Source organism: Cavia porcellus, unplaced genomic scaffold (genome assembly GCF_034190915.1).
Source record: "Cavia porcellus strain 051 isolate PalLab524CR breed Dunkin Hartley unplaced genomic scaffold, mCavPor4.1 scaffold_1, whole genome shotgun sequence".
NCBI classification, from domain to species: Eukaryota; Metazoa; Chordata; class Mammalia; order Rodentia; family Caviidae; genus Cavia; species Cavia porcellus.
The window spans coordinates 45,240,603-45,267,758 of record NW_026947484.1 but is presented as its reverse complement, the minus strand read 5'-3'; the positions used below and the strand labels follow the sequence as shown (position 1 = coordinate 45,267,758).

The 27,156-nt window shown below is 47.7% G+C and overlaps 1 long non-coding RNA gene across 1 annotated transcript; it reads left to right on the top strand.

Moving 5' to 3' along the window:
* The first annotated feature begins 6,156 nt into the window (after positions 1-6,156).
* Positions 6,157-26,484, top strand: LOC134475738 (uncharacterized). The gene is made up of 2 exons (XR_010046960.1): positions 6,157-6,508; positions 18,337-26,484. It is a non-coding gene; the product is annotated as an uncharacterized LOC134475738 (long non-coding RNA).
* Positions 26,485-27,156: the final 672 nt, after the last annotated feature.

The window sequence follows — 27,156 nt, the reverse complement described above, 5'->3', positions numbered from 1 at the left end:
AAGCCCATTTGGGTTTGTCCTGTGGAAAATGGAGCTGCTTCGCATAATTCCTCTGCCCAGAATCAGCATTAGGGAAGGTGGCTAAAGAAAGTGAAGTTTGCTTCTCCTCTGAAGTAGGTGGAGTTGTGCCCCCAAAAGATAACATCATGTCCTAAGCCTGTTAAGATCCGTGGATGTGACTTGTTTGGAATGGGGTCTTGGTAGATGTCATGGAGGATCTCAAGTGGAGGTCGTATCCAATGACTGCTGTCCTTCAGAGAGGAGAGGAGATTTGATACATGGAGGAGAAAGTCACATGAAGATGGAGGCGGAGATTGGAACCCTGTCTGTGTAAGCCAAAGAGGTACCAGGGGTGCTGGCAGCCCCCTGGGAGAGAGGCAGAGAACACATTTCTCCCTCAGACCCTCCAGACAGAACCACCTGGCTGCCATCTTGGTGTCTGACCTCTGACCTCCACATAAATGAGAGAACAGAGTTCTGTTGTTTAAAGTCACTAAGTGTGTGGCAATTTGTCATGGTCCTATAAGAAATGAGTCTAGGGACTTCCGGGAGAACATGGCGGACAGATAACAGCAACTACCGGAGGCTCTCTGGAAAACTAGGCTCAGAAGCCAGGTATGGTGCGGACTAAAGAGACATAAGCAGGTGGAGTTATGCTCTGCTGACTCAGGAACAAACTCGGCTGAGAGAAACCAACTTGGAATGCAGTCCTGGTGCTAAAACAGGAACAGAAAAGTCTCGCTGCTGAGGCTGGACCCTGCGCCATTGGAAGCCGCGATTTGGGTTTCCCGCCGCGCAGTGGCTGGCTGCCTCTACATCGGCTCAGCAAGGAGAGAGACGCGCAGAAACTCTGAGAACGGGAATCTGCGAACGGAGTCGAAAACAGGACGGGCAGGGAGGCATGTTCTGACTTGTGGCGAGGTGAGTGAGAGAAACTGACACTCCACCACAGTTTGACTCCAGCGGACTTTCTGGGCCCGAGCAGTCCTGCGGGAGCAGGGCGCGGTGGAGACTCCAGCCACACATTCCCCTCTCGGGCGGGATTGGTGAAAAGTGCCTGGCCTGCGTGACGCTGCCGGCGGACCCCGTAGGCTGGCCCAAACCAGATCCTAGAGCCTGCCGGAAGCCAGGAGGGGCGGGCCTCCGCGTAGGCTGCCTGGTGCGCAGCGGTGAGTGGGAACACCTAACCGGCGCAATTCGATCAGGCTGTGGCTGGCAGGGAGAGAAGCTGGGCCTCTCATATAAGCTTGCATATATAACGAACAGAGAATATGGGAAGAGGCAGCAACAAGAAAGGCTCCTCGGCCCCCAATTCTGAGAAACAGGCAATAGCAGACACCGCACCAATACACATAAAGCACCATATAGAGAGCCTCATAGACCAATTCAGGAATGAAGTTATCAACGACCTGAAGCTAGAAGTATGCAAAATAGTTAGAGAAATGCTAAGCCCCACCCAAGAAAAAACAGATGGTGGAATGGAAGAACAGAAAAAGAGGGGAGAATTGTTTGATGGAGAAAACAGGGAAAGCATAGAATACGTGAAGCAGGTTCAAAGGGACTACCAAGAAACTAAGAAGTCTATCGAAGACTGGCATAACAGCTTGAAAGAAACTAAGGACAGACTATCTGAACTGGAGGGCAGAATTGTAATATGGGAGAATGAAATGAAAAACTTCTTAAAAATAACAAAGAAACAAACAGCAATAATACAAAGACAAGAAGATGATAAGAGGATCCATAACTTAAGGATTAAGAACATAAAAGAAGAAGTAGGGACACAAACAAGTGAACTACAAAAGCTACTCACAGAAATAATCCAGGAGAATTTTCCTAATTTAGCAAAAGGTAAAGATACTCAGATGTATGAGGCATACAGGACCCCAGCTACCTACAACCCAAACAGAGCAACACCCAGGCATATAATAATAAAAATTCCAGAAATTCAGTACAAGAACAGAATATTAAAAGCTGTCAGAGACAAGAAACAGACCACTTACAAGGGAGCACCCATCAGAATTACAGCAGATTTCTCTGCACAAACCATCAAATCACGAAGAGCGTGGGGGGAAATAATTCAAGCTTTGAAAGATAATAATCTCCAGCCAAGATTGAGATATCCTGCACAACTGTCCCTGGAAATTGATGGAAAAACAAGATGCTTCCAGGATAAAGAGGAACTGGGGGAATTTGCAACCACCAATTCAACTCTACAGAGAGTATTGCAGGATATTCTAAAAAAAGAAAAATACAAAGAATCCAGAAATAGTGGAGGCCACAACTAATGGAGCAGAGAACAAAGTGAAGAAGACAAACTGACAGCTACTGACAGAATAAGAGCTCAACAGAAATGAGGCAGAGAAGATTGGATGATAGGAACAGCTATTTTGGAGAAAATGACATCTTAATAGGTAATACTGATTTAGTACCATCTTGTTTTGAAGTCTCATCTAGCTTTTGTCCTTCTGTCTCCAATGGTCTAAATAGGTTGTATCTTACTGGATTTTATTATGTATGATAGTATAAGCAAAAACCTTTTAAAGACAAGGAGATTATACAGAAATCATTATTCATTTTCTGTTAGTCGGTTCTAAATATTCTGTAATGCTGTCATTCTCTTAAATGGTTTTACATTGTTTTGATATACTTAATGCTACAGTATACGAAGTTGTACTCAAGGATTTCAAGGAAAGAGACAATATGGTAACTACTTTTAGGTCAGGATTATCTGGTGGTGAAACACTATTCTGCTTAAATGGTTATGTTTTGATCTGTGCTGTTTAGTTGTTATGCCCTCTTTTATCTCAATCTCCACTCCATTATTTACTTTTTTAATACTTTTTTAAAATTTTTATCCTTTTAATTAATGGAAAAAATAGCAGGATATATTATAGTAACCCACTTTGACTTTCCATTACCTCGATTTAAAGCCCTGTATTACTCTCACCATCTGGTTTTTAACTGATGTTCCCCTATTCTGTTTTGCTGGATAGTATCAGGTTCGAAAATTTAGGCATCAGCTGTGAAGATAATGAGATTCATTATAACGCCCATTCTCGTTGACTTTTATCTACTTTTGAAGACCTACAATGTCTCCAATGGTTTGGTTTTGTTGGTTTTGTTCTTTACTGTTTTGTTCAATTGTATTATAACTAATGGTATAGGCAATTCTATTAGAGATAGCGGGAGGCATTATGGTAACCATTGTTGATCACCTTGTATTATGTTTTCACATTATCTATTATGTCCACCCTTTTGACTTGACCGATTCTGTTCTGTTATGTCACATTTGGTTTTACTCTCTTCCAAAAAAGTAATAAGAACCGTGAGAGCAATGAAACCCAAAATGTGTAATAGTCATTGTACAAAAGAGAGGAAAAGAAAGTGCTCTAAACTATATAACTGCATGTATATTTAAGTGTATAAGATAGAGTATGATATCACAGAATTTTATCAGATCATTGAACAGAACTGTTTGCAGTATCATTGTTGGAATGTCCACTTTACAAGCTTTAATTTTGTGACTTGAACAATTATTTCTAAGATGACAATATGTAATCCATTAACTTGTGATTTCCTACTGTTCATTTTTTTTCTGCAAATCTGTATAACTTGTACCCTTTCTCTGCTTTTTTTTTCTCCTTAAATAAAATATTAAAAAAAAAAAAACCAAAAAAAAAAAAAAAAAAAAAAAAAGAAATGAGTCTACCATCCAAGTCAAAAAGTCCTGACAAAAAGGGGCTATGTTGGATCACCTCAGCTGTTCACCCTTGGCCATCTGTCTCTGAGGACCATACACTCCCTGAACCTTTCTTGCTTGTATGCTTAATGATTACAAGGGGGCAGCCTCATTCCTGAAGCCCATCCAATCAACAGAGCAGCTATGTGACAGGTGACAAAGCAAACCATGGCATGTGATGGTCCGCCTGTGGCCTGTTGCTTGCAGCTTCAGTGTTCAACCTTGGGGTGTGTCAGATTCATGGAGAAGGTTGTTAAAATGCTGGCTGCCTTCTACTCACACCCACCTCCAAGTTTCTGCTTCATTTAGTCTGGGGTGGGGAGAGATTTCTCATTTCTTTTTTTTTTTTTTTTTTTTTTTTGAGATTTCTCATTTCTAAAAAATCTCCCACATGATGTCATGGGACAGCCCCAGTGACATTTGGACACAGTGAGAGCAGTGATTCTCAAACTTCGAGGCACCCCAGGGGAACCTGGGGGAGCTTTCTAAATTCCCAGGCCAAGGCCATATACCATATCTATTAAGGAGGCTCTTGGGAATGGGGGAACCTGGGCATCAGCAGTTTTTAAAGCTCTTCAGACATCAGTAGAATCTAAGAGGTGTTCAAACAGAAAGCCAGTGGGTGGAGGCACTCGCTTCCTTGCTTCATGCGGTCCTGTGGAAGCTGCCAGATGCCTTTCCATGCTGGGGCCCATCCTTTGCACCTAGGCCCAGGTCCTAAGTAGGAGCAGGGGAAAAGAAGAAGGAAGAACTGGCATCCTATGGAGGCTGCACCTCCTTGTACTTCCTGCCATCCAAAAGCTCGATATGGGGGCCCAGCAAAGGAAAGATACCAAAGCTGGGGTCCACAGACCTGAATGCAAACCTTATTCTGACCCCTTATAACTGCCTCTCCTAATCTGCATGTTCCTTTTCTAAGTTTCATGACCCATCGTCATCTGTGGTCTGACAGTAATTAATAGACAATTTCAGAAATAAACAATTTATAAGTTTTAAATTGTGTGCTAGTGGGAGTTGCATCATGAAATCTCCTGCAGTCTTATTCAGGTCACAAGTCACCCCTTTGCCAGTGGATCCATGGTGTATGTGCCACCTGCGTGTTAGTTATCTAGTAGCTGTCTCGGTTATAAGACCCACTGTTCCTGAAACAAGGTGCTTGTGTCCAAGTGGCCTTGATTTACTTGATAAAGGCCCCAAAGTACAAGAGTAGTGATCCTGGCAATTAAAATAGAGAAACTGTGAAGCACTTGTTCTAAATTACAAAGGTTAAAAAAAAGGCCTTCACTTAATAAGGAAAGAAAAAATGGTATGCTGAGCTTGCCAAAATTTATAGTATGAATAAATCATTATCTGTGAAATTGTGAAAGAGGAATTCATACCGTCACAATTTAAACTGCAAAGGTTATAGGCACAGTATGTGGAGAAAAAATGCTTATTTAAGATAGAAAAGTCTTTAAAGCATAGGGTTCAATACAGTTTGAGGTCCAGGCTCCCAGGATCCTTTGCTGCACGTTTTTCTGAATTTCTTTCTTTCTTTCTTTTTAAATTTTTATTTCTTTTTCTTTTTTTCAAATCCACTTTATTTCAAGGGAAAAAAGAAGAAGAAAAAACCAAAACAAAATTTTAAAACATGTCAACCAGGGGGCAATGTTTTCTGAATTTCATCAAGTTGTTTCTTCTTGCTCTGTTTCCTGTGCTGTAAAATGGAGATAATAAAAAAAAAAAAAACCCTACCTCACTGCAAAGCTCTAAGAGATTAAAGGAGAAAGTGCTTCTAATGCATCCACCCTGTGCTTTGAATGGCAGATGCTCAGATGCTAACTTCCTGGCCTCTTTGTTTCTTTGTCTTTCTCTGTTCTCACCGGGCAAGAGAAGGAGGCAGGAAGGCGATGTGTCCCTGGTTTCTAGTTTCACTGCCAAAGGCTGGAACCCGACAGCTTAGTCATACCACTTTTATTATTGAAAGAGATCAATAATAAATAAGACCACTTCTTTGGAGTGGTTTACTCAAGATTTCGCATACATATACGTGTGTGCATGAATATATATGGTATGATCAAAAACAATGGCAAACATTTAAATTGCTTAAATATTTAGTACAGTAAAAGACACATTACCATGAATCTCCCTCAGAATATTCATTTTAAACACTTTTTTATCTGTCAGTCCCGGGGATCGAACTCACAACATTACACTTGCCAGACAGGTGCTTGTGCCACTGAGCTAGATCCCCAGCACTTTGAATGCTTTTATTCCATCATTCTTGCCTCTTTCTTTCTTTCTTTTTTTTTTTTATTTAGGAGAAAAAAGACACAGAAAGGAAAATAAAAAGCAAAGGAGACAAACAAATAACAACAAGCCCAAAACAATAACAATACAAGCTTTCAAAACAAGACAAGAATTTAATAATGGTTTTATGTTGCATATTGTTATCTTCAAAAGGATTGCTTAGTTGACCAGACACAGACATGCATAATTGATCTAGTCGCATGAGTGTTAACTGTTCTTTTCTAAGAACTCATAGAATGAGTAGTATAGTCATCTTAGCTACCTTACGCATGTATATACTAATTTATGTCTTTTCCCTTCCTCCTTTCATTGTGGTCTCTTTCTGCAGCAGTTGTGACGTCCTCTTCTGCGAATGTCTTCAGTGGCACCGTCCTGGCTACTTTGATGCCTGAACTGATTCGAGACATTGGCCTTTCGGGGTTATCTTGACCTCAGGGAAGGGGACTTCCAGACCTGCTTCAGAAAGTGGCACACACTGGGGTAAGTGCGTTTGGACGACCGGGAGGATTTTAAGGGGATTAACCGCAACATGTCCTTTGCTGTCATGTTTTTAAAAAATCAAATCGTCTTCTAGCCCTGCTTAGATCCATGCCTGCTTCCTCAGTGCCCATGGACTTTGTACCTTTTCTCACTTTGCTTTTCCCCAAACTACATTTTGAAGATTATTCAGAGCACCGTGTAGACACCGTGGAGAGCCGTGGAGTCCACACTGTGTGTGCAGGGACCCTAGCACCTTCGCCCACTTTCCCATAAGGGACCTGGGGCTGTCACCAGTCTTTCGCTGTGACAACAAAGCTGCAGTGAACATGTTTGCGTGTGTGTTTTGTAATTTTGCCAGCCTGTCTTTGGGGGGATCCCCCCACTCTGTCACCTCCGTGTCTTCTGCTGCTCCTTTAGCTTCCTTGGCCTGGCCCTGAGCCCCAGAACCATGGCTGTGGCCTCTGTACCTCCTCCCGCCTGTACAGGCGGCCTCTGCTTGAGTTTGTCATCCAGGGCGTCTCGCTGGAGGACCTGACTTACAACAAGGCACTGGCTGCAGAGGAATCTGGACCAGGCAGCTTTTAGTTTCCTGTCTCTGTCACACAGGGAAGTTTCCGGGAGCTTGGGGCACCAGCTCTCCAGCTCAAGTCCTTTGGTTCACGAATGGGGAGATGGAGGCTGGGGAAGATCACGGCATCGGCTCGGGCCCAGCAGCCTCGGCTGTGGCTACTGCTCTGTCCCCAGAGGGGAGCACGGGTCTATGAGTGGGGTTCACGTCACAGGAGCACCTCACAAAAGCCATGTTATACGCACACTGTGAGCTTTTTCTCTCTCGCTCTTAATAACAAAACAGCCCCAGAGGCTCCTTTTGGGACTATACTCAGCATGAGTAACTCTCCCGGGCTGAATCAGCTTCCCCCGCCCAAGTCCATGTGGTGATATCCCAGCCCCCCCCCGGCCCCATGTCAGAGGGGCAATTCTCTGGAGAGGGGTCTTTACAGAGGTTAGCAAAATAAAAGGAGGTGAGCCAGGGCAGGCTCCAGCCAGAAGTGACCGATGCCTTCGTAAGAAGAGGATACAGGACACAGATGCGAGCAGAGGGAAGATGACACGGGGACGCAGGGATAAGACGGCTACCTGCAAGCCAGGGAAAGAGACCCGGGATGGATTTCCTCACAGGAAGAAACCAGCTCACTACTAGTGGATCTCAGCTCTCCAGCCTCGAAAACTAAGATAATCAAGTCCCACCGCCACCCAAGTCTCGTCTGAGGAGCTGCATTATGGCAACTCTAGCACAGTGCAGGAGCTGAGATCTGAGAAAGAACCCACACCAGAGGGGAATCTTTGCATCCCTGAAAGTCACTTTCCTGAGTCCTCAGTCCCAGTGCATTTCCTCAGCTGCCTGACCTCTTGCTGTTTGTGGCAGGGCAGATTTTTTCTAGAATCTTCCCTGGGAGGGTGTTTCTCTCTCTCTCTCCCTCTCTCTCTCTCTCCCTCTTTCTCTCTCTCTCTCCCTCTCTTTCTCTCCCTCTCTCTCTCTCCCTCTCTCTCTCTCTCCCTCTCTCTCTCTCTCCCTCTCTCTCTCTCTCTCTCTCTCTCTGTGTCTCTCTGTCTCTCTCTCAACGCTGTCTGCAGGGCATGCATCTCTGAGGTGGTGGGGAGGGAGGCTACAGGTGCCACCAGCCCCACAGACACGCCATCAGAGCACCCTAGCACCTATGGCTCATTGGGTACTAAAGGAGCAGTGTCCCTCCCTTTCCCATCCACCCTCTGGTAGGGTGGGGCTGGGGTGAGTCTTGCTCTAAATGTATTTTTCCCCATTTTTAGAGGAGGCAAATGTAGCATGCCAAATGCATTTTAAATGCCTGAGATCTGGTTGAAATATATCTTCCATCTCTGCTGAGTCATTAAGTCTTTATACTCTTCAATCCTGTAATGATTTTTATAGTCCGGTGATGTGTAGCTTTGTTCAAGTTATTATCCCCTCCATGCTCCCTTGCCCAAAAGATGCCCCTGCAGGTGACATCAAACGGGTATTGAACAGATGCCACTGCTCTGAGGGGACTCCCTGAACATAAGCCAACCAGTCCTGCCTAAAACACCAGGAAGTGGGTGGTGTTTTACAGAAATACTAAATGAATAACAGGGAGATAAAATGGAACAAACTTCAAGGGATTTGGCTTTGTTTTGTTTTTTGTTTTTGCATTTGTTTGCTTTTTAGACAGGGTCTCGCTATGTATCCCAGGTTAGTCTTGAACACTTGCCTCCGTCTCCCAAGAGTTGGGATGATTCATATGCTTTCAACTCCATACCTTTATGAGATTTGATTTGTTATGGCATATTTTTCTTTTCTTTTCTTTCCTTTTTAAAAATATTTTTTATTTTAAAGATAATAACAACAAAACAGAATGAAGCCAATAAAAACAAAGCAGTGAAATCAGTACAGAACTTCAAAAGCAGGATAATAGGCAAACAACAATGACCACCACAGTGTACCTTATCGTCACAATAGTTGTCCATTCCATCAGGTATAGCAAAATCGAACCAAAACAAAACAGAATAAAACCAATCAAAACAGAACATTGAATAAAGCAAAACAATTAATTGGAGCAAAACCAAACATTGCGAACAATATTGGACCTCAAAAACAAGATAGAAGGAGATCCCCCATATTTGCTGTATTGCATACTGTTATCCTCCCAATAGATGCTCAGACCACCAACCCCAGGCTTGCAAAATCAGCCAAACAATACAAGCAATCAGTTGCTTTTTTTTTACCTCATTTTGGTCAGTGGTGGACCACATCAACTCAGCCTGTCCCCCAACCAGTCTATTGCTTATAGGGGATTGGGGGGCTTTTGATTCTCAGCCCACACACTAGTAGACTCACAGGAGGTGCAGACTTCTGTCTTTCTAGGCCCCTCATGGCTTGCGTGCCTTCCCAGAAAGTCTGGCTATTTTGCTTCTTGGTGGGCTCCTCCCTGGCATATATTTCTTAAAATTCTCTATGCTTTGGAGATTTCAGGAGAGCTAAACATCTCATGAAATTAGCTGAGGTAAAAATTGCTTGTCCTGGTACATTGAAATTGCTATACTAGGGTGCCACAGACTGGGTAGCTTATAAATAGCAGAAGTTTATTTTTGACCATTCGCAAGACTGAGAAGTCTGAGACCAAGGTGCCAGGAGATTGCGCAGCTGGTGAGGACCATTTCTAGATTCACCCATGGTGCCTGCTAGGGGAGAGGTGACTCCCTAGAGCTATCTTATAAGAGCGCTAATCCCACCTGTAAGCGCTCCATCCTCACGCCCTGGTCACCCTCAGTGTCCTCTCAACACTATCACCTGGAAGGGTTCAGTTTCCATGGAGGGCTTTGGGGTAGGATGGACATAAACATTCAGTCTCCACTGCTGCTGAAGTCTCAGTGGGTTTGTTCATCTCAGCCCACGTCCATCTTGGGCTCCTGTGGCAGCTGGCTGCTCCTTAGCTGCATAATGAATGCATTTCCTGTGGGCAGAAGGGGGAAGCCTGGGGCTCAGTGCATGCACCTGGTTCAGCTTTCTAACGCCTCAGGGAGAGGTCGCTGCTGTTGGTTTTCTGGACAGGGACCGGAAGTCAGACCCAAAGAACTACAGCTACCGTTCACCACACAGAGCCTGTTGGCTGCAGCTCAAGTCACATGCTTTGCTACCCCTTAGGTCTACTTGTTACAAGGACAGCAATGTAGTGGGCTGTCCCATAAAACCTGGACTGATGCCTTAACCCATGGAGAACTGTTTTTTATTTGCAACCTGTTAAACATTGTATGCAGTCAGCTGCTGCCTAGGAACATTTTGGTCAGTGGTGGACCACATACGCAACAGAGGTCTCGAAGAGTTAAAACAGAGCTGAAAATTCCTGTCACCTAGTGATATCATTCAGAGCAATGGTGGGAGACTACTCCTGTTTGTGGTAATGCTGGTGTAAACAAATCCAAGGCACTGCCAGGAGCACAGCACATCAATTGTGTATAGCATGTAAGACTCGATAGTGAGTGTAAATACTGTGTTACTGGTTTATGCATTTGCTCTACCCCAATTTTGTCATTCTCTCAGAATATATCCCATGTCCTTGAAAAAAAAAGTTAGCTGTGTCATGGCACACACTTGTAATCCCAGCATTCTGGAGGCTGAGGCAGGAGGATTGCTGTGAGTTCAAGACCAGCCTGGGCTACAAAGTGAGCTCAAGGCCAGCCTGAACTGCATAGGGAGACCCCGTCTCAAAAAGACAAAAACAAACAAACAAACAAACAAAAAACCCAAAAACAAGAAGAAACAAAAAAAAGTTTACTCTAAAACACTGTGCCAGTCACACCAGTAGCACCTTCAGGGACTCAGGCCGCCAAGGTTTGGGAAAGCACATTCTTTGAGGTTCATAACATGGCACCTAACTATGCACTTCGGAGAACACATCCTGCTATTAAGCAACGCAGCCCAGGCATGCTCAGAACAGGATGTACTGCTCAGCGATCCTATTCTGTTCCCCTCGTCGACAGGACTATTCCTGAACCTGCCCCGCCCCACTGTACTTACTGTGGTTTTGTGTTGCCTGTGACTGGGCAAGCCTCCCTTCTATGATTCATTTTAAAAGTTAATTGTTTTATTTATTGCATTCTTCCAAAGGAATTCCAACTTTAATTTTGACTGACTGTCCATCGAGTTTATAAGCTAATCATTAATCTTGTTAAATCCTTATAAAGTCATCTAATTTAAATCATCTCACACGAATCCACCCAATCCAAAGGCAGGGTTCATTTCACCAAATCATTTTCTGTGGCCTTAGCAAGCTTCTAAAGATGTTTAAAGAAGTTTTATATATTCTTGGTGAATCAGTGCCTACATATTTTGTGATTCTTGTTGCCATGAGTTGTAATAATATTTTCTCACAACTGCTGTGGGTAGCAGGTGAGAGATGCTATTGGTTTTCGTAGGGGAGATCTTCTGTCTGGCCAACTTGCTGAGCCTTATTAATTCTTACTAGCTCTAATTTGTTTTTTCTAAGTTGATGGACATTTTGTTTTTCTACTAATACAGCAGGGAACCCTTACCCCCAGCTTTGTGGTAGGTAGGTGCTGGGGAGTCATGGGAAATGTAGTTTTTGGGTGGTGGAGTCAGCTCCTGGCACTGGCAGCTTTGGATGGGGACAGAGGGAGGAGAACCTGTCTGCGGCTCTGGGAGCCTAATGGCCTCAGGGGCTGCAGGCTGATGGAAAAGCAGAGGTGGCCTAAAGTTCTGTAGATGGTGGGAAGATCAAAAAGAGAAGAATATAGAAAGGAGGAAGATGGAGAAGAGAGATAGGAACAAAGGCCGAGGGGGCCTTTGAGAAAGTCCATCTGCATCCTGAGAAGCATCAGGATAGGAGATGGTAAAAGGGCCTCAGGTTCCGGAAGATTAGCTAGACAGGAAGACACTGGTCCAATAGAGATACCCAAGGAAGCCTGGGGACTTGTGTTCCTGTTATGGTTGATACATTGTGTCAACTTGAGAAAAGAAGTTTAACTAAGTGATTCAGCAGAAAGCCAGGATCCTTGCTTTGTAAATATCCTCATTATGTGCAAGAGAAGAGCACAGAGGTGGTGTAAGTGGAGTGGGGAGGGGGTGGCCAGTTTATAATATAAGGGAAGAGAAGAAGCTTGCTCTCCCCCTTTTTTACTCTTGGTGCTTTTGCTGGCTGCTGCCTTGAAGTGTTGCCCTGTACCATGCTACCCTGCCTTGGAGCCAGCTGATTATGCACTGAAACCTCCACAAACTGTAAGCTAAATAAACCTTTCCTTCCTTCATTTTGGGCATCGGGTATTCTGCCTCAGCAATGAGAGAAAAGTAACCAAGACAGTGCCTCACTGTGGGACAGGGAGGGAGCTCTACCACTGTGAGACAGATGTGGGTCCTGACAGTTCATCTCCACCGCATTCCCTCAGAAGTCACTGCCTGTGGGGATCACGCTGCCCAAAGCCACCAATGCCTAGGAGCTTCACAGGGTCTGAAGATCCTGTGTCCCTAGAGTTTCTGGCAATCAGAGTTGAGCCCACAAGCCACACAGAGCTGGGTCCCTGAGACTGGCCCAAACGAAAGTTTGAGGCGGCACAGTCAGCAGTGTTGGAGAACAGCTTACCAAGGAGGCTTGCTGACCTTGATTAATGAGAAGCTGTAGTGATGCAGGAAGCTCGCTTTGGTTGGAAACTTCTCTGGACCTCTGAGGGGCGCTGAACAGGCTGTCCTCTGCTCTGTGCAGTGTTTAGGGCTACTGGAGACAGGATGTGGTTTAACGGCTCTGATTAGTGACCCTGATTTCAGGGTTGGCAGAGTGGCTCTAAAATCAGGCAGTGTGGAGGGTTTTGTGTTCCCTTGGGCCGCTCCTAGCGCTTGCTAGAGATTATGAGCTCACTCAGGGTGGTTGAGCTTTGCAGACTGCTGACCCTTTCTGCTCCTTTACTGCCTTTAATGACTTCTGCTCCTCAGGGACCCAGATCCCCAAACCTCTTGGGAAGATTTGCTTTTTTTAAATGGAGGTCAGAAGAGCAGAGAATGGTGGAGCGGGGGAGGTGTTTCGCTCTTGAGGGTTAGCAGAAGGCACCCTCAGATTCCCTTGGATCCTGAGGAAACAGGTCTGGCCCTGGGGGTGTGAAGTCCATGAAGAGGCCGGCTTTCCTTGTCAATGAGTAAGGAAGAGAGGGATAGAGTAATCTGGCCCAGTGACCCAAATCCCCGAGCTCACTGCTTCCCGGGGCTGTACAACTGAGCCAGGCCAGGCCAGCATCCCCACCCTGTGGGTGAGGTCAGGTCACCGGGTGAGCGCTGCTCGTTTCCTGTTATGACCCTTCTCTGGCTCGCTCCACTTCTGGTGCACTGTAAACTAACACTTGCAGTGACTCAGCTTTATAAATAGGACATTTACAGTGAAAATGACAGGAAATTCCTAGTGGCTCACACAAGCGAAGCCCCCACCCCTGCTTCCTCCAGCCTCTGCTCCCGGCATCCTCCTTGATGACACTGATGATGGCTGTTGCTCTTCTGTTCAGGGACTGGAACTGGCCCCTGGAGGCCTGAGGGGGTGAGGACAGAGGCGCCCAGCCCTGACTGCACAGACGCCCAGGAGAAGCAGCTCACAGGACAGTTCTGTGCCACCACCTCGCTTTCACTGACCCCCCTGAGAGGATGGTGCCTTTCTGGCTACCACTTGGTGAATGGGAAACCGGAATTCAAATCCATCTCTGGCTCATGCTGGATCTTAAGAGATGAGTCACATAGTCAACCTGCCAAGAGCACGGAACAAGAAGGCAGACGGAGCTGGGTGGGGTGGCATAAACCTGCAATGCCAGCACTAGGGGGCTGAGACAGGAGGGTCACTGTGAGATCCAGGCCAGTCCCAGCTAACACAGGGCATTGAAGACCAGTCTGGAGTACACAGCAAGAAGCTGCTAGAGGGAGAGAGGAAGGGAGGAAGGAAATAGATCATTCCTTCCTCTGGGGAAAGGTCGGGGCAGGAAGACGGCGCCCTGGCCTGTGGTTATCGTGCTTTTTGCGTTCCCTTCTTTTGGCCAGTGACCTGTTTCTTGGCAGGAGGTCATTTCTGGAAAACCAGAGTTGAGCTCGGAGCTCCTTGACACCCTGCTGCAGCTGGCTCGGCGTGTAGGGGCTCAGTGCTCCCAGGTTTAGGATCCAAATGCTGCTCAAATATTTGCCCAACAACTCCCTGTGTGCTTTGGCACAAGCAGCCTTTGCTGAGTCACTGGGTGCTGAAGCATCGCAGTGTGGATGCGGAGCCTTTTAATGTACCCTGCGATGCCTTCCTCCTCATCAGCCATGCTCCGTCACCGAGGGACTTGGTGACAAGAGCGGGCTCTGCTGCTAGGCTGCTGGGCAGGGCGGCGCTGTCCTCATTCTTTGGAGGAAGGCAGCTCTGCCATCGATGTTCAGAGCTACAGAGCTGTCTTCCCAGCAAGCTGTGAGATTTCTTCCTTAGGCTCCCTGCAAGCTTCTAAGTTCATCAAATCCCTGACAGAACCCCCATACTGGCCTACCTTGGTGCATTGTCCCTCGGTTAACAGTGTCAACCTGTACTAGTCACACTGGTTAGAAACCCCCCTTATCCCTGCCTTTCTTCTCTTCAGTCGCCCCGTGTCAACCGATTCTCTCTTTGTGTCTTTGGGCCACTTGGCCCCCAAGTCTCTCTCAACTCCTGCAGTGCTTGGCCAGAGCTGTCCTGATCACCCCATTCGCCTCCTGGCCCTTGTCTGATACAAAAGTGGGCGCTGAGCCCCATTTGGGTGGATCCAAGCCCTGCCCAGGGTTGATCCAGGGGAAGCAGTTTTTCTAGGCTGGACCCAGAGAGGCTGCAGCCCTGCACCCTGCCGCCTAGGAAGCCGGAGTGCTGCTCAGAGCTGCCCTGTTACAAAATGGGCCGGGGACTCCGGAAGCACAGGGCAGCTCTAGCCCCTCCCACCCGTCCACCAAAAGGCCTGGGTTCCCTCCTGGCTCCCCCAGTTTTTTGTTTTAAAAAAGATCAAAATGATAGAGCAGCTTGCAAAATACTTTAACAAATACTAGCACACCCTTTACCTAGATTTGCTGGTGCTTAGGATGCTCTGTCCTCTTTTAATCTTTGTAAGCCTGCACACAGTTGGTTTTCCTGTAAATACTTCAATGTCTCTCCTTAGAACATGAACAGTTTCCTACACAATCCCCGGACCACGATCACATCGGGAAAATTGAACAATGAAAAAAACATCAAGTAACCCGTACGGATTTTGCCAAAGAAATTTTGAATACGAATGTCATGCAGTTGGTTTTTCCTTTTTTAGTTGAAGAGCCAATGTGTTTTCTGTACAAAATGATTACAGCCACCGTGGGGAGCTGGGACGCACTCAAGGGAGCATAGTCGCATTTGGTTGCATCTTCTTATAAGGTCTCTGAGACTGGTTCCCTATCTTTTCTTTTTATTTTTTTCTTTTGTACTTCATAATGTTAACATATAACCCCATCTGGATTTATTTTTTCTCATAACCGAGTCCTACTAGATGTTTTTATTTTGAAGGTAGTAAAATACAATAAAACACGACAGAACAAAGCCAATCGAGACAATGCAGTGAAATTGGTACAGAACTTAGAGCAGGCTACCGGGATAACATCCAAAGTATATCTCGTTATCTTCACAGTAGTCCATTCAATCAGATATAGCAAAGTCAAACCAAAACCAGAACATTATAAAACCTATTGAACAGAGCAAAACAATCAGAACAAAGCAAAACAGTGAAAACTGTATTTGCCTTCAAAGAGAAGAGAGAAGACAATGCCCCATATTTGCTATATTGCATACAGTCATCCTCCCAAGAGATGCTCAGACTTCTGACCCCAGGTCAGCATAATCAACCCAACAATATGAGCATGTAGTTGCTTTATGTGTCTTAGTTGCTGTCAACTCTGGCTGACCTCAACACCATCCAGCTGCTAAAGGGGGAGACACACACTACATGTTTGAGTCTCAGCCGGCTGCTGACTTGTTCTCTTCCTGGCTTGCCTGCAGCTCGCTTGCGCCGAGGCCGCTCACCAGCTTGCTAGATATTTTTAATAAGACTACAATAGAGATGACACTGGATCCTACTCAGTGCATTGAGGACAATCTGTCATTTTACCCATTACCGGTGGAGATAAATTTGATTGCTTTTTAAAGATGAGATTTGCTGGATTTCCCCATGGTCAGAGTGCCCCTCCATCCCTGAGGATAATTAAATAAGTATACACTATGTCCGTCCCCTGGGCTCCAGTTCCCACAGGCCCATGCTAGGGAGCCGGGTGAGCCTGCCCTGCCCCGGCTTGCACTGCAGATGTGCAGAACAAAGGCAGAGAGGAGGGCTGTGCTCGCAAACCTGGGGTGTGAGAGGCCAAGCAGAACTGTGGCACCTCACCTCCGCAGTGTCCTGGTTCCATCCTCTGTAGCCTTCCCTAGAAGCCGGGAGGCTAGCAATCAAGTTCCCAGTGCGCGCTGGGCTGTGAGTACAAGCTCACTTGGGCACGGGGACCGCACCTTTTCCCTCTGCCCTGCTTCTTGTGGCAGTAACAGCAGCGCAGCTCCTTTGTGCTGCCCTGCTAAGGAGCAGGGCCTGTGCCTTATTCTCCGCAGCAAATAACAGGGCCGTAGTTTGTCTGATCAACTGTTAGACAGCAAAGGCTGCTCTAGCAACTGGTGGACGCCCCAGGCCCAGGGCAGCCCTGCCTGCCCAGGCACCCAGGGCTGCTGTGGTAAGGCCGGCTCGACCACAGAACGGATTCCCACTGTCCGGAAAATAGCAAGCAGCAATTCTTTATTTGTAAACAAAGGACTTCGTGCATCTTTTTCAAGCCCGACCCACTTTAGTCCCCCAGGAGAGGAAGTGACTGAGCACACAGGTAGAAAGGAATCTTTTGTTTCCTTCTCCTGAGCAAGTCCTTGGCAGGGCCTTCCGTACCCTGGCTGTGGGGTCAGAGGGCGGGAGCCACAGTGCCCAGGAACACGAGGTCCACCAGTCAGCTCAGCAGCCCGCACGCCTGGCTGGCCTCTGGTCTCAGGGTGAAGGGAGAGGTGCTTTCAAAGAGTGAATGTATTATATTTTAAAACATGCAAAGAGCTGGGCGCTGTGGTGCACGCCTCTAATCCCAGCACTCAAGAGGCTGAGGCAGAATGATCACCACGAGTTTGAGGCCAGCCTGGGTTACAAAGTGAGTTCAAGACCGGCCTGAACCATATAGTGAAACTCTGCCCCAAAAAAGACAAAAAGGAAAAAAAAAATGCAAGTCCTGTGATCCGGGAGATTCCTTGCTCTGGAACCTATCTTCTAGAAATGCTTACGCGTATGCACAGTTTAGAAGAACAGAAGTCCAGCCTGGCTGGGGAGCTGTAGGGAGCAGCTACCGTGTGGCTTTGCACTTCATGGAAACCACTGAACAAGGGTTCAATTTTCATTCTCACCAGTATGAGAGTGTTTGCAGTTCATGAGGGCTATGGAGGTGGTACATGTACATAACAAACCTTAATTATTTTCATGTTCCATTTCCATCCCTTCTCTTCCCTGTCCCTGCAATCTTGGTCCCTTTCACATCTACAAAAGATCTCTCCCCCTGTTTACTATCATCGATCTTCTTTTGTTCTTTGTGTGTGTGTGTGGAGGGGGATCAAACTCACAACCTCACACTTGCCAGGCAGGTGCTGTGCTGCTGAGCTAGATCCCCAGCTTTTATCTTGCTCTTTAATTTATTTAGCTTTGGGGGTTCTCATATAAAAGACACCACTCAGTGTTTAAGCTTATGTGTCTGGCTTATTTCACTTACCATTACGGTCTTCAGGTGCATCCGTTTTCCTACAAATGACCCAAGTTTATTCTTTGTAGCAGAATACTTCTTTGTGTATAAATACATTTTCATTAAAAAATAAATAAACACATTTTCTTTATAAAGAATTGAACTCTGTGGACTAACATGGAAAGACCCTTATGGATTTGTTATTGAGAAGACAGTATTATTGAAAGAATTTATGTGTAATCCCCCCCAAAAAACACCTTTGTGTTTTCTTTTTTAAACTTCCCTAAAATATATCGCAGACACAGACGGGGAAGTTTGGAAAATAGAATAACAAGCGTGTGTGAACCCACCATAAATTTTGCCACGTCTGCCTTTAATGGGGACCATGCTCGCCACCCGGCAGCTGACGTCGATTCCCTCCTCGGTTCTGCTGAGCATTCGCTGTCTGCAGACGCTGCTGAGCTCCGTGACTGAGCAGGACAGACACACATGTCACCTGCCTTCTCTTGTTTTTCAGGTGGGAGGACAGAGTGAATACAAGCAACAGGACAAGCACATGGTTATACATGCGGGTGAGAGTCAGCGACGTGGGGCAGGACAGGGTGGCCCGAGGAGAGATCTGGGTGCCAGGCCCTCAGGATGGACTCAGCTGTGGAAAAGCCCAGGGGCAGAGGCTCAGACACTCGCCAATGATGCCTGCCATGCTCTGGCAAATGAAAACCTGAGTGTACCCTGCCGGGGGTGGGGGGGGCAGTCAGAGCCCTCTGGCTGGAGTCCCAGCAGATGGAGCCCCCAAAGGACTGTGACCTCCATCTCGGCACACGTTCAGCATCTGCCATGGTGCAGACAGCAGGACAAGCAGCTCTGTCACCCACTGTGTGGACGTGACAGCTGCTGTGCCCACTGAAGGGACCACTCCGCATGCATAACTCTGACCCTCCTGGACCCCTGGCCCACACTCTCAGGGGTGACGGGTGACAGTGGGGCATGGACCTCTCACTTGGTGCACCTGGCCGCCACCCCTGGGTGGCAGAGGGTAGCAGTGGTCACAAGGAGGAGGTGGAGCAGGGATGAAAGGGGAGGCCAGATCGGACCTGAGACCCCAGGGAACAGGGAGGTGGCGGGAGGTGGGACACAGCTTTGCCAAGGTTCCAAGCCAATCAGGCTTTGCTTACAAAACATAACGCCAAGGACAGAATGACTGAAAAATCCAAGATGGCAGTGCTCACTGAGCATCTGACCCCAGGCATGCAGCACCTCCCTGAGCACAGGGCCCCAGGGGTCGCATGTGGACATGACACAAGGCCACCAAGACCTTTTGTGGGTGTTGGGAAGCAGAGTGCCAGGTGAGGGGCAGGCGTTTGTGGGTCACTGTAAAGGTTTAGCGCTCCGCTTTGGGTTCAGGGTAATCAGCAAGGAGTTTAAAGAAGGGAAGTGATGTGCATAGTCCTGGCAGGTCGAGGATGGTGGCTTAGGGACAGGATGCACAGAAGTGGTGGGTGAGAGACACGTTGGGTAAGAGTGGAGGAGGTCAGGAAGTGGGAGCCCCAGGAGCAGGAAGGACAAGCAGGGCCAGTGCTGGGGCTGCAGGGAAAGGGACACATGTGGTGGGTGGATAGAATGATGGTCAGATCAACAAGACTGGGCAGTTCTCTCAGCCAGGGGCCTGGGACCGTTAGGTCTGCAAATGCCATTTCATTGTCATGCTTTTTTCCATCTGGTGAAGTAAGTGGTGTAAGCTGAGCTCTTCTCTGTCATCCTAGCAAGTTGTCTGTCACCTGTGTAAACCCCCCAGACCCTGGCGTGGGTGCCCAGCCGGGCAGCGTGCAGCAGGAATCATCAGGGAAGCCAGTGAAGGCTGTAAGTGTGGCTTCTGCCTCCTGCAGCTCACCTGCTCTTCCAATCCAAACCAAGAAGCTGGGTGTGGCCCACAATCCCAGCACTCTGGGAGGCTGAGGCAGGAGGATTGGAGGTTCAAGCCCAGGCTGGGCAATTTAGTAAGACTCCGTCTCTAAGTAAAAAACATTTAAAAGGCTGAGATATAGTTCACTGTAAAAGTCCTGAGTTCAATTTCTTGTTCCATAGTGGGGAGTGGAGAGAGAAACCAAGTAGGAGCAAAAGTGAGCCCACAGGAGGAGGTACAGACTGGGGTGAACAGGACGGGAAGCACAGGGTCACAGCTGAGAAACCGACCTGTGCCTCAGTTGCCTTGATGCCCCCTTTCCCTCTGCTCTGGGACTGGCAGGAGGCTCCCGGCTGTTCTGGGCAGAGGCTACAGCTGGGTTTCCCGTTGGCTTTCACATAACCTGCACGGTCTCCCTTTTGGAAACCAACAAACCAGCCAAAAATTCCCAAGCATGATGGAGTCACAGAGGGGAGGTGGGGATGGGGGCAGTGAGAGGGGGCAGAGGAGAGAGAGGGTGAGGTTTGGGGACCCGGCGTCCAGTGGGAAGCAGCCACCAGCTGTCCAAGCCTGGGACGCCAGGTCCTGAGGCTTCGTGGTCCTGACTCAGCCTCCCCAGCGGTCCCTCTGGGGCCACTATTAGAATCGGTCCCACCATTTCATCCCTCCCTGGTGGCACTGGTGGGAGCACTGGAAAGCTTAATGGGAAGAAAGTAAAGTACAAGTGATGTCCCGACTTACTAGTTTAGAACAACAGAGGACAGGAAAAGGCACCTACCTGCAGGAGGAGACCCGCCTGCCTCTGTCCCCCAGTGGCTGAGCCTGTCTCTAGTTCTCTGCCCCTGATTCACTGGGGACAAACAGCAGGGAGAAGCCAGCTTTTTGCACAGTGCCTGCAGGAAATGAAAGAGAACTTCCTGAAGAAATCAGTCTGTGATGCTCAGGGTTGGAAGGAGTGAGCTGGTTTCTTCCCTATGGAGTGTTACACACATTAAGGCGCACTGTGATTCTTCCAGAAGGGCGGATGCCCAGGCTGGCTTCCTACTCAGCAGCTTTGTTCGCTGCTCTTCTTGGCTTGATTTGTTGGGTTAGCAGACCTGTGTGTCTCCCCAGTCCCGAGAAGATAAGTTGAAGTGTTCCCTCGCTTCTAGGTACAGATACATGATGCAGTTCTGTAAGTAATGAACGTGATGGGAATCCAGGCATGGGGACTTCCAGAAGGGTTATCTCAGCTCTTAAAACACAAGGCAGGTGTTTGCCTCTTCTGTCTTAGTACACTGCTGTGTGAAGACCTGAGTTTGGAGCTGTGGCAGCCGTGTTGGACTCAGGAGGGGAAAGCCAAGAAAATTTCAGAGAAGCTGGTCTTGACCTTTGGAGTTGTTAAGCTGTTGCAAAATTCCCCCTTCTTTCATGGTCCTTTCAATTTGTCTCTTTGTTTGCGCCATGGCATGTTTTGTGGTTTTCAATTTAGGCCATCTGGAACCACAGGGGAAAAATCTATTTCTCGAACTCATCCCCAATTCCTTGAACCCCTAAAGTAATAAACAGGTGTGCCCTCAGTAGTGTTAAAGCAGTGAGGGAAGTAGTCCTGTTTCAAAGTCTCGTTTTTGCCTAAGAGTCCTAACCATTCCAAAAACAAACAAACAAGCAAAACCAATCTGTGTTCCCAGGCCTCAAAGCCTTCACAGAACCTCTGCCTCTGCTCAGTGGCTCTGGAGCCTCGGGGAGCACTCGGGGTGCTAGGTGTCCAGCCCACCCAAAGCTGGCGATCTCCAGTGTAGATTTGCTCTGGAGCCAAGGGGATGGAGTTCCTCCTTCCAGAGCCCTGGCTGACACTCAGGAAGGCAGGTGGGACACGGCAGAGACAGTGCCATCTGTCTGTCTGTCTATCCGTCCGTCTGCCTCTTTACCTCTCTGTTGAGACATTTTATGTGCGTTCATACATTAAATCCTAGAAAAGAAAGCCCAGGACTCCCCGCCCACAATCCCCTACCACCCCTGCCACCATTGCTGCAGTGCAGACGCATCCCAGAGATTGATTGGTTCGGGGGCTGATCACAAGGCATTTGTTTCACTGTTTCCCCAACCATCTCATCAGCAGTGATTTCAGAGGAGGCTCTCCAGGAGCCTCCTAGAGGCTGACCACGGAGCCCAGCCTCGTAAGAACCTGGCATCAACTGTCTTTCTGCATAGTGTTTTTGTTAGTGTTACTTGTTCTTGTGTGTGTGTGTGTGTGTGTGTGTGTGTGTGTGAGTGTGCCACACCCCAGACACCATCATGGCTTGGCAGGAAACCCATGGAAGATACAGGGTGGACCAGGCAAACACATTCTCCTGCTGCAGCCACCACCCCAGGGCCCACCTGGTGCCGGGCTAGCGGGCAGGGCCTGGGGCACCTGGAACAGTGGGGAGCACACATCCCCCAGCAGTGAGCACCATGCCCAGAGCCCACCACGCCTGCCTGCTGCGCTCTCAGAGCTGCAAAGGCCCCAGCCCTGGGCTGGTTTCTCAGGAGAAGTGCAGATGGGCAGAAGAGCCCGGTCACCTCTGAAGAGGCCTGGCATGTTGGGACCACCTCGTGCGGGGCTGGGCACCTCGGAGAAGTGAGGGACAGACACGGGAGGGCAAGTGGGATCACAGAAACCACGGGGAGAGGCACAAATAGCTCTTAGGGCTCAATAAATCTGATGGTCTGCAACTGGAGGGTGGGGTCTCTAATTTTTCAGATGTTCCTAGAGTAGTGACCCCCACAATGTCTGGTGTCAGACTGTGGGGAATGAATACCTAATGAAGCCGGGTGTGGGGCGCACTCCTGTAATCCCAGCACTCGGGAGGCTGAGGCAGGAGGATCATTGTGAGTTCGAGACCAGCCTGGGCTACAAAGTGAGCTCAAGGCCAACCTGAACTGCACAGCAAGACCCTGTCTCAAAAAGACAAACAAAACAACAAAACAAACCACCTGATAAATGTGTCCATCTGGGTGGGCTCCCAGGTGACTTGAACCAAGTTACGAAGCTCTGTTTCTTATTCACTTAGGTGGACAGGAATCATCGAGGGTCTAGTCAACAGGGCTGGGGTGTGGCCTTGGAGTTCCTGATTTTCACAAGCTGGGACAAGGTTACAGAGGACAGCTAAGAGTTAGCCCATGGACAGGGGCCACTCTGAGCAGGGCCTGGTAAGTGTGGAGCATGGATTTATCCTGCAGGCCACAGTGAGGCTCAGGGTGAATGTCTCCGCTCTACAGAGGCCTGCAGGTACTGGTAAACCTCTGTCCAGCAGACCATCAGATTTACTGGGTCTGGAAATGGGTTCAGGAACCTATGCTTTTATTTTTACTTTTTTATTTTTCATTTTTTAAGAGCCAAAGTCTCTCTGCGTGGCTCAGTTTAGCTCCAAACTCCTGGGCTCAAGTGATCTTCCTGCCTCAGCCACCCAAAGAGCTGCGACAGCAGGACAGTGCCACTATGCCCGACAGATACTGCATTTTAAAAAACCAACAATTCTTAACTGGCTTTAGTTTCTATTCTCGAATTGGCCAACACTTTATCCCATAAAGTAAGTGTTCCCAGCGATCCGCATTCCTGGCAACAGGAACAGATAAGGGTGACCCCCCCAGACACTCTGATGTTTCATACCCCTCATTTGCTGGGACTGCACGCTGTGGGTATCTGAGGAGAAGGACGGTGATGAGTGCATTGTAAACCAGTCTGGCTTGGGGCATCTCCGGGCAGAGAAGGCCATGGAGCAAGAGGACACGTTTTGAAGAACTAAATGAAGTTCTGTGGCTGGAGTGATGGAGATGAAGGGGAAGACAGATTCCAGGGAGAAGAGAGCACTGGAACTTCCTTCTGCCTGGGCTTACACACAACTGGAAATTTCTTGCCCTTTTAGTTGTAATTTAAATATCACGTCCTCAGAAAGACTTCCTTGACAGCCCACTCAGTCTAGAGTAGTGAGTCAGTCATTCTCTGTCAAATCATCCTGCACGGATTCTCTGAGAATCTCTGATTACTCTTGGGTATTTTCCCATTTGTCTGTATATTTACTGTCTCCCTTCTCCACAGGAGACATTCTCCCAAAATGGCCGCCATGGTGTCCTCCTCTCATTGTACACACAGGCTGCTCCACTGGTCAAGATGAGAGGCTAATTTTTCCTTCTGTTGAATCTGGGCTGGCCTGGTGAATTCCTAGCACTTGATCTGACTGATAGAATGATACGGAAAAGATGCTGTGCTAGTTTGGGGCCTAACTTTTCAAAAGGCTTGTTGTCAGTGCCAATTTTACTCATAGAAACCAGCTGCCCTGTAACAAATCTGCCTAACTCAAGACCACCATGTGATGAGGAAGACCAAGCTCTCCAAATGGAGAAGTACCTGAGAGACACAGGCCCTTCAGCCCAGCCCAGCTGTCAGATGAGGGAGTACCCTTGGATGATGACATCAAATGATAACAGTACACAGAAGAGCTGCCTAACCTCACCCTGACCCAATGCCTGGCAGAGAACTGTGAGACATAAATCCCTATTGTTTGAAGTCACTAGGCCTTGGAGAGGTTGTTTAGGCAGTGACAACAGACAGACACACCTTTCTGTTAGAATGAAACTTTATGAGTTTAGCCTGGCAGTGCCTGGCACATACATGGACTCCACAGATATTTGTGGAATGTGTTTTGTTGTTTGAGGTTCTGGGCGATAGAAATCAAGCCTCCAAAATGTTGGACAAGTGCTCTATCAGTGAGCCACACTTCTAGCCTTGAAGGTGTGAATCCAGGGAAAAATGGAGTTGTCTATTTGTCAGAGATCTTGATACAAACAAAAAATACTGTTGGACAGTGAGTCCTGGAAACTAAGGAATTGAAGATAGAAAATAGGATTTTCCAGGTTCGCATATCAATTCTGAGTTTTGAAGGCTATAGATGTGGCAGGAGAAAAGAAGGAGACAAATGTCACTGAGGCTAAGGAGGTAAGCCCTCAAGGCTAGTCTGTGGCTGAAATGCACGTAGAAAAATTCAACTTTTGAGTTTGTTGTAGGGTCACACACCTCTAATCTCAGTGTTCAGCAGGCCGAGCAGGAGGATCCCTGCAAGTGTAAAGTCAGCCTGGGCTATTTAGTGAGTTCAAGGCCAGCTTGAACTATATAGTAAAACCTTGTCTCAAAGAAAAAGAAATTCAACCCTCCCAGGATGGTGGGAGGCTCGTGCTGGGGAAGGCCCTGGAAATTTCCACCAGAGGACTGTGAGAGGCCCATGGGGCAGATGGAATCCAGGGAAGGATCTAGTTTCAAAGAGGGCAAAAACGACTACATGGGGAGTGTGCAGCAGTAGGATAGAGAGACATTCATAAAGTAACAGGGTCTCAGGACAAAAAAGGGCACCCAGGACGAGCCCAAGAGGAGTACCAGGGAGACCGCAGTGGGAGACCAGAGAGACAGGTGCGTCGCAGCAGTGCCGGCTGAGGGTCATGGCTCAGGCTTCACTCTGGGCAGAGTGCAGGACGACTCAGTGAGATCACCAGGAAGGCAACCAGCCTCAAGGCTTTGGCTGGCCCGGAGGTATAAAAATGTGCGTTTCCTGCCAAGATATCCAGAAGACAGATAATGTTTGCTATTGGCAGCAGATGCAGCAATCTGAGACCTTGGCTCACGATTCCAAATAAGACTCTGGTGAAAGCATGCGGGTAGCGCTGTGGGTCCGCCAGGGCAGAAAGCTCCGGAGCTTGTAGACCTCAGGACAGCGACTCTGCCTGGACTGTGGGTCTCAAAGCCTCCGTCAGGCCTGTCCGAGTCAGCGCTTGGGCTGGCACGCTAGTGTCTAGAATCTTTCAAATTGTATAAAATGATCAACTTAGCATTGTTCTTTCCTGTTATAAAAAGAAAATACACGTAACAAAAACTTTGTCTTCAAATTCCCAAAGCAAAAAGCTTCCCGCTTCTGTCCTGAGTGAGATATAACCCTTAACATGCTCATTGTGGGAACCCACAGCTGCCCTGAGCTCTTGGTTCTTGTCCTGATCCTCAAGTCAAATGGGACCTCGCAGAGGACAGGTGACAGAACTGAACAATGGCGCTCTCAAACACTGGCAGGCATTCATTAAGCTCCAGCTCATTCACTGGGCCTCTTTTGATTTCAGGTGACATAAGCAGCTTAGGCCATGTAGGAAATTTATTGGTTCATACAAAAGGAAAAAGAAGAGGGGAAGATGGTGAAGGAGAGAGGGAAGAAGGAAGGAAGGGAGCAGAGAAGGAAGGAAGGAAGGAAGCAAGGAAGGAAGGAAGGAAGGAAGGAAGGAAGGACAGATCAGGTCACTCCAACACTGAAATGATGCTGGCCCCCACGCCCATCACCTCAGCTCTGCTTCCTCAGTGCCAACTTTCTCTTGGGCAGGGTTTCCCAACTGGTGATCTTCAGGGGCATTAGGCTTGCTTCCTGCTAAGTTGGCAGCACCCACAAAAAGCTACCTCCTCTCCTGCTGCAATGTTCTGAGCAGTGTTTCTCATTGGTTATGCTTGGGTCTCATGCTGTCCTTGAACCAATCATGACCAAGAGGGTGCAGTGCTCTCACTGGCCAGGTCAGCTCAGAGCTGTGTGTGGTAGTACACATCTGTAATCTAGCATTCTGGGAGGCTGAAGCAGGAGGATTGCAAGATCAAGCCCAGCCTGGGCAATTTAGCAACTTAGGGAGACCTTGTCAAAAAAGAAGGAAAGAGAAAGAAAGAAAGAAAGAAAGAAAGAAAGAAAGAAAGAAAGAAAAAGGAAAAGAAACAAAGAAAGATTGTGCAGTTGTCAGGAGGGGCATGGCATTCCAGGCTCATGCCAGCAACGGGCAGCTGTGACTCAGAATGTTTCATTGATCTACGACCTATAGTGACAGAGGCCCAGCTCTTAGAAGGGCCCTCTGTGTGGACTGATGCGCCATTGTTTTGACTTTTTTTTTTGGAGACAGAGTCTCACCACGGAGATCAGGCTGGCCTTGAACTTGCAGCAATCTTCCTGCCTCTGCCTCCTCAGTGCTGGGATTACAGGCATGAGCCACCACGCCCAGCAAAATTCTTTGTATTTCTTAATTTACTATTTAATAATAATTTACTAGTTCCTTTTTTTTTTTTTTTTTTTTTGTCTTTTTCCTTTTTTATTGGTACCAGGGATCAAACTCACAACCGCCTGCTTACAAGGCAGGCGCTTATGCCACTGAGTTAAATCCCCAGCCCCTAATTTACTAATTCTTAAGAAGTTAAAGTTCTTAATAATATGGGACTGGTGGCCTTGCAGTTTCATTTTTCACTAAATCCCACCAATCTGGCAGCTGGTCTGCATGTGGGTCTGCATGGGGACTTCAGGAAGCACAGTCTCCCGGGAAGAGAGAGAGTCAGGATCCATGCAAGGACAAACAAGTAGGCCATGCTGGTCAGGACTTACACAGAAATGGGGAGAAGTCGTT